This window comes from Gavialis gangeticus, unplaced genomic scaffold (genome assembly GCF_001723915.1).
Source record: "Gavialis gangeticus isolate Ggan-Ray unplaced genomic scaffold, GavGan_comp1, whole genome shotgun sequence".
Classification (NCBI taxonomy): Eukaryota; Metazoa; Chordata; order Crocodylia; family Gavialidae; genus Gavialis; species Gavialis gangeticus.
The window spans coordinates 25,137,724-25,145,498 of record NW_017729001.1 but is presented as its reverse complement, the minus strand read 5'-3'; positions in this window follow the sequence as shown (position 1 = coordinate 25,145,498).

The following is a 7,775-nucleotide window of genomic DNA, read 5'->3' as shown; positions in this document are numbered from 1 at the left end:
GCAGGTTGCAGCTACCTGCCCAGCCGCATGCCCTGCCCAGGCAGCTCCCGGCCAGTCTCCATGGGCATCCTGGGAGTGTTTCCATGTTCTTCATGGAGATCGACCAAGAGCCGCGTGGGCAGGGGCATCTGGGAAGTGGAATCCAGCTGCTAGCCAGATCCACCAGTTTGCACCCGCTTGGCCTCACATCGTACTCTAACACCCTTGCCCCGCTGAGCCAGCAGGGGAGTGGTGTGATCTCCAGGTGAGTCAGGTTGCATTGCTCTAGAACAGGGGTAAGCAACCCCTGGCACGGGTGCTGGAGTGCAGCATGCAAAGGCATATTGCTTGGCACATGCACCGTGGGGCAGACAGCAGGGAAGAGGTCAGGGATGCGGTGCCACAACAAGGGTTGGGCCCCATCCACTCCTGGCATGCCAGCATCTTCCAGCTGAGCTTGCAGGTGTTTTTGGTACTCTCTCCAAAAACATTGCCGACCCCTGCTCTAGAAAGCTAGGTGGCCTGGCACATTCCTTGGGTGGGTGGCAAGGGTGTAACTATATCTTGCAGCCTACTTTCTGAGTCACCTTAGCTACACATGCCGAATGTTTTATTTCAAGCCTTCAGAAATTAGTCCTGATAGAGCATTTGCTGCTGGCCAGTGTTGATGTTGTAGACATAAGTCCAAGAGCTTTCTGGTACCCCTGGGGGCAAGACACCTATTTGGTTTTAAGATGGAGCTTGGTAAGCTTCTGAAACGGGATTATGTGACACGGTTGCCTTCAACTGCAAGGGGAACAGATGACCCAGGAGGTCCCTTTCGGATATTGGAGCCCTGCAGCAAGAATTTGGGGAGCAGCTGAGCCTGGGGAGGATGCTTGGCGTTCAGTGTCTGTGTCATTAGCAAAGTCTCAGTCAGGAAGGGGACAAATGGGACAAGCCACCTCTCCCCAGGCAAGATGGCATTGGCAGGTCTGTGATCCTTAAGTACCGCAGCATAAATATGGAAGGCAGGTAGTGAAAATCTGGCTCAGTGTATTATTTTTAGACACCTTATATATGTGGGACTTTTATAAAGTGGAATTAGTCTACTGTTCCACAGGACATATCATCCGAGCACCTCAGTGTTTTCAAATGTCAATTAATTCACACACAATTCGCCTAGGAGGTAGGCAAGCATTGTCTCCATTTGTCAGATAAATATACAGAGACACAGACTAGTTAAGTGACTCGGCTCTGTGACTGTGGGCAGGTAACCGAAAATAGCATTCGGGAGTCCTGACTCTTCATCCCCTGCTCGGATCACTAGGTAATAGTACCATCCTATGCTGTGTATCTTTCAAAACCTCGAAAACAATGGAAATGAGGATTTGTAATGTCAATATTGACAAACTTCTTCCAAAGCTTTTCAGATATGAAACCATAATTATGCATTTAAACCAGTTTCTGGCTTCATCTGCTTTTCCTGGGCTTTATTATTATTCAAGACCTGTATTTGGGAGAGTGGGGGGCTTTGAATTTAATAAACAAAGGGGATATCAGCCTGTCAGTGTGCAGAGTAAAATAATATCATGAACAATGGCATCCTGTGGACTAGAATACAGCTTTGGACAGTTCAGTATTACAGCACAGTAAAGTATTGATTTATTGCAAGGTCTGGGACACGTTCTGGATATTAAATGGAAACTGGCTTTATTAACTGTTTGATTACTTGGAGTTAATACTGGCAGCATTTTTTTACATCATGCAAAAGTATCCAATCAGTGTTTATTCACCCAAGTGGCTCTCTGTGCCAGTAATTAAGAACTGCTTTTCCTCTCAATGAAAGAAACAGAAGACCTTGTATGTAGGGATCTGAGACCCTGGGGGCTATTTTAGCTTTCCAGAGGAGGCTGGGTGATGTTGAAGCCGAGTGGCCTAGTGGTTCAGGGTATGAGGGCTCTGCCTTATGTCCTGCAATATAATTTTGTATTATCAGGTTCCCCCAACCTTAGGCTGGCAGAGAAACAGAAAAGCCAACAGGAGCAAAAAGAGAGAAACTGGGAAAGTTCAGAAGGTAACTAAACACTTAATTTGGCTACCGCTTACCATGGCTGGCCAGAAACCTCTCCATTGACTTGAGTGGGGTTACAGCTGGGTAAAACTTCTGTCCCCAAGAGCAGAATCAGGCCCTGATAATCCTGTCCCGCTCTCAGACTGCCAAGAATCCCGAATAGGGTCAGGATGGAGAGGGTGACAACCAACAGGTTGAACTCTATTGAAAGACAGGCAAGAAAAACTGTAGAAAGGGCAGGCAGACTGAATGATTAATCCCTCCCATGGCTAAATTAAACAGAGAATAAATTTGTAATCTCACGATCAGCTGACAAAATCAGAGTGAAATTGCAAGCAGCTTTCTTATTTCCCTCCTCATTTTTTTTTTTTTTTTTAGATTTCATTAGCATTCTGGCTCCGTCGCCTCTGATCAAAGAAAGATAAATTCCCTCTTTTGTAAGGAGCAGAAATGCTATGCTGCAGTACATAGAATAATGGCCTCTTCTGTATATTATTCATATTCCTCTCTTTGTACTTGTCATTTCGCTGTATCCCTGGTTGTTGTGTATTCCATAACTCCTAGTGTTGTTATCTAAGACCCTTCAAATAAGGAAGTGAATGGCTCGGGGGACTGGCATAGGCTTGCCAAGCCTTAAATTGACTGGCTTGCGGAGAGTGCAAGTCCAGTAGTGCTGCCATCTGATGGCTGCTGGGTGGCTTATGTAAAATGAGCAATCTCATTCACATTCGCGCTGGATGGAAGCCAACATCAAAACCTCCACCACAAAGGATGCTCTTTGTTGGCAGTCCCTACAGCAGCGTGAATGGCTGGGTGGACCAAATTTCCCATATGTGCTCTATAGGGAAACTCTCCAAGATAGTGGGGAAGCCACTGGCATGGTGCTGTGGATTTACTCTGCCCTGGTGTGGCTGTTACTAGACATTAGGATAACCAAAGGATTTACAGAGGGATTGAGAGTCCCCAATTTTCAAAAATCAGGAGTCAGGCCTCCAGCATTCATAGCATTTTTAATCACAATACATTTTTTTAGCTCGTTTTATTTGCCTGAATGTCCCAAATCTTTTATGCTCACTCATTCCTTCTTTCAGACTTTCCTCCTCCGCAACCGAGGAGCAGACAACTTTTTCTTTTTTCTATTAACAAGAACTGAGATTCTCACATAGCCACTTGTAGCTGGGAGCTGGGGCTTTATGAAAAACAGCAAATCCCACAAGATTCACGATAAAATTGTGAGAATCGGCAACGCAGCATTCAGGACTGCCAGCATGGTTTCTTTTGCGGACATTATAAACCATGTCTTCCATTAAAGTCAACCTTAATAACCCAGCATAGCATTGGGGTAGCTGCCCCCATGGAGTTGGGCTCTTCGAAGGCTGGCGACGAAGTCAACTAAATGACAAAGTCAAGACTGGCCGAAGGAGAAAAGAAATGAAGGTTGTATAAAAGGTTCGGGGAAGTCTGAGGGCCTGCAGAGAGGTTCTGCAACGGGGATTTGAGAGCCTTGAAACTCCGCGGGTGTCTCTGTGAGCATTCACGCCTGTATTTGGTGCCCGTTTGGGACTCTCCTGCAACTCCTGTCGGTCAGGAACTGTTTCAGCATTTCTAGAAACCCGAATCCTTTTGTTGCTGCAGTCGCCCGGGCAATCCTAAATAAGGTGCCTCTGTGTGCTGATCTTCTGTCATGTGCTATTCGAGTGTTGTGCGTTTCTGCTGCATCAAGCTGAAACAAAATGATTTTCATCCCTGCAGTTAGGAGCCAGCTGCATTCGGATGAATTGAAATGACTTTTGGGGAGAGTCATGGAGGGGGGAAAAAATAGCTCCCTGGAAGATGGCAGGAGAGTGCGGTTTGTGCTCATTTTTATTCCGCGGGAAGAAAAGGGAAAGCTCAGTGAATGTGATAAAGATACTGATTCATTAAAAAATGTTTGAGTAGCTTAATGTCTGAGCCAACCAGCCGTTAGTTGAGCATCTTCTCCCAGGAGCGAGCCATTTCCCCTAGCTTTTCCCTGGCAGCTGGTTCTCTTTAAATGCACCACACGATCTTTTCCACTGATTCCTGCAGTACATCAAAGGAGTTGAACAATTCGGTGGCCTGTCAGGACTTCACTTTGTTTATTGTGGCTGCCGGACTCTGGAGTCATCCATTCTGCGTCGATGCAAGCTCCAGCATTACAGGTCCCTGAAAGAGGAACTGTTGTGAGGGCCAACAAGTAGGGAACAATGTGATCATTGCCCCAGAGCATGTCTGACATCCCATCCAGATAATGGCTGAGTTAATTTTAATGGAATAAACGGGACCAGAGAGTCAAAGGGTTTAATGTGACCCTGTCACTGTACAGACGAAGCAGTTGAACAAGGTTCAGGGCTTCAAATAGAGGGACTGTTGCCTGCTTAGTCCCATGGCAACCACTCCCATTAAACATCTTTTTGACCTTTTCCGCGGAAAAGGAGAAGCACGTGACGTACTTGAAATGTAAAGTTTTAAGAAAGGCGTGCCTTGTAACAGTACCTTCATTTCCTTTCCTTTGAACTGGAGAGAGATTTTATTGGGGCACAAAACCTTGTTTGACAGTGGTTGGGTGGCGTTGAAGTTGGGAGTTGTTATCCTTCGTGAAGGAAAATTAGCTGAGATGTTCGGGAGCTATTGTTGTGACTGATGTTAAAATTTGTTCCTGCTTCCTTCAAGAGAAAATGAGACAAATGCATGCAAACAGGGAGAGCAAACAGCAAACAGAAAAAAATGCGGGTTTTTTCTCTGGTGCTGACTCCTACTTGCCGTATCACTATGGGCACAGACAGAAGTGACCATTTTTGCCTGATCTGACCACAGAAAGCAGTTTATAGCCATGACCAAACACGAGTGCATGGCTGCAAGACAGCTTCAAAGATGGGCAATCAGGTGAAAAGCTGACCCCTCCCTGAACAAGGGGTCAGATGAAGATGTTTCAACACAGAGCACCTTTTGTAATGTCTATCTGGGTCGTATTAGAGGAGCATGGGTGCAGCACGTGTCTCTTATCAGTCACTCTGAGACGCAGCAAATTGGTACCAGGCTGTTTTGGACCACTGTTTTAAATTTCCAGTCTGGTCAAGGGCCCACAGCAGCGTTGGGGAAAAGACCATTTTGGCCAGGCGCTCATTAAACAGAAGGCAATAAAGTATGATAGAGCAGAAGGAAAAATAAAATGGGGAAGGAAAGGAACAGACACAAGGAAAGGGTGACAACAGGATCTGAAGTCTTAAGGGTGATAACGGGATCTTAAGTCTTCCAGATGGCATTTAGGAGCTAGCAAGAACCAGTGATATTTCCCATTCTGTCTCTCAAGGAAGCTGTGGTCAGGACATCTTTCAGTAACAGGTGGATGAATGCTCAATCAGGTCATGGCAGATTCCCGGTTTGAAGGGGGAAGTGGGCAACCTCTAGTCTACACTCATTTTCAAGAAACCCCCGCTTTGCTTTTAATAATGCATTCCCTTCAAAGGATGAAATGATTGAAAACCTCTGCATGCCACAGTGGCCTAACAGCAAGCCAGATTCATGTAAATAAGAAACCAGAGAGCTAAGACTGGATTCAGAATCCATTCTGGCTTCCCTTAGTGAAGGGAAGGATTGGGTGGGCTGTGAAGTTCAACGCCAATTCAGTGATAACTGAGTTTGTGTTTGACTTAGATCTGTGAATTAAGGACCAAACAAAGGCCAGGAAAAAGAGAACCTGATGGAAAAAAAAAATGGGCTTGACTGGGCAGGTCCGTTGGAGTGCAGACATTGTGGCACGTGAATGCACTGCCACTGGAGATGCAAGGGGAAAGCAGTGAAGGAGAGGGGGAAAGCCTCATGTATGTAGTATGCCCAGTGCCCAGTTGTACCCCCTGGACTCAGAAGTATTCTTGCATCTCTAATATAAAACACAGGTTTCTCAATAATTGAAAAAAGATGTGGTCATCTTTCCACTGATTCACCCCTTAAGGAAATCAAAATGTGGATTTAAGTTACGGGGAAAAAAACCTGTGCAAATGGAAACAAGTTGCTTAAGCATACTTGGAGAGTTTCCCCCAGTTATTGACCTCCCCTGAGACACCCCCATCCCTAATTGTATTCACGTGCTCCTTTTGCCTTTGGGGCTGCAGTGTTCATAGGATTAAGCTGCCCACGCTTTGGCCCCAAGGCAAGTTATACGAATGCACTTTATGAATCCGATCCAAAACTCAGAGGTCAGCGTGAGTCTTTTCCTTGACTTCATCAATGGGGTTTGGAGCAGGCTATAAAAAAACGTGTTACTTGCAGCAGCCTCAAGGCAAAAGGATTTGTGCTATTTTGGGGGTAAGCTGACTGCACGCATGGTCCCAATGATACAGCAGTCTTAAATAGATTAAGATTCAATTGGCTCATAAGAGCTAGCAGCTTTGTCCAGCGCATCCCACTAGACTGCCTTCAGAGCGTTTCCTACATACTTTGAGCGTTCAGATTAAGATGGAAGATGCTGAGATCAGTGTGCAAAGGCAAGGATTATTGAGAGAGGCAAAAGGTCTTACCAAATACTGGTGTTGTTTTGTAATGGAATAATTGGAACCTGTTGGGTTGATTCTCCTGTTACTTGCTTTGCTTGGCACTCTTCTCACTTTCTTGGTCCTTCGTTTGCCTCGCAGTTGAACTCACAAGCATAGGATCCTTCTTAGCAGAGAGGAAAAAAAACTTTCTAGTCTGTAGGGCTGGTGGCAAAGGGCAGCGAGAACAGTTGTCAGAGGGGGACTGAGGATAGGATTATGGATACCAAGGGACTGCAGGGAAAGAAGATGACTTCAAAAAGTCACATAGGTTCTAAGTAATAGTCCTAATAAATACTGAAAACGGTACGCGTTCTTCTCAGCACTGCCCTTGCAGTGCCAGCTGGGGCAATGCCATGAATACTCAGCTCAGAGATTTTGCCATAATAATGGAAAGTGCACGCCATGGTGAGTGTAATCTGGGTGCGCTTATCACAAAGATGGCTGTAATCCTGCAATATAGGGCTGTGGAGCCGGAGAGGTCATTTTTAGCATGTGTGGCTAAATCCCTTCCCTGGATTTCTGCATGCTGTTTCCTATTTGCACGTCGTAGCAGGCGTGTTTGTGTGTCGGACGGCTGCCTCAATTTCCTCTGCTGATAAAGCAGGGAAGAAGGCGCCACGTCTAGCTGTGTGAAGGCCCCTTTCTGCAGGGTTTCCTCATGCAAATAATAGCAGCTCATGGGACTCGCCCACAACGCACCAGCTTTTTTCTTGTTCCTTGTATCCGAAGTTTGTGGCATGTGAATCTTGTTTGTTTTCTCCCAGGACTTTGAATTCAAGGCTACCAGGAACATTTTCCCCGTGCTTAGATATTGTCAACGCATATAAAATGGCTGCAGAATGTTTTTGGGAACATTTTGTAGGCACCAAGAAATCATATTTCTCCCATTCAGGTCTTGGACCTGCTTTCCTTGTGCATCCAGAACTGCTGTTGACTTGCTGGGAGCCTGGGATCAATGGGAAGCATTGGACATCGCGGTGCTAGAGTTGGAAGGAATTACAGAGGGGTCCGATCACGACATTAGTACTGCTGACCCTACTGTTCTGAAAACATTATTGTCTTAAACAGTGTGAGAGTTAAAAATATATATATATTAAGCTTAGGATCTTTATATGGGAAACACTTGGGTCCATGCTTTCATTTTTTCCTCTGTAAACCAGGGGGATAGAAACTTTTGGGTTTTTTTAAGG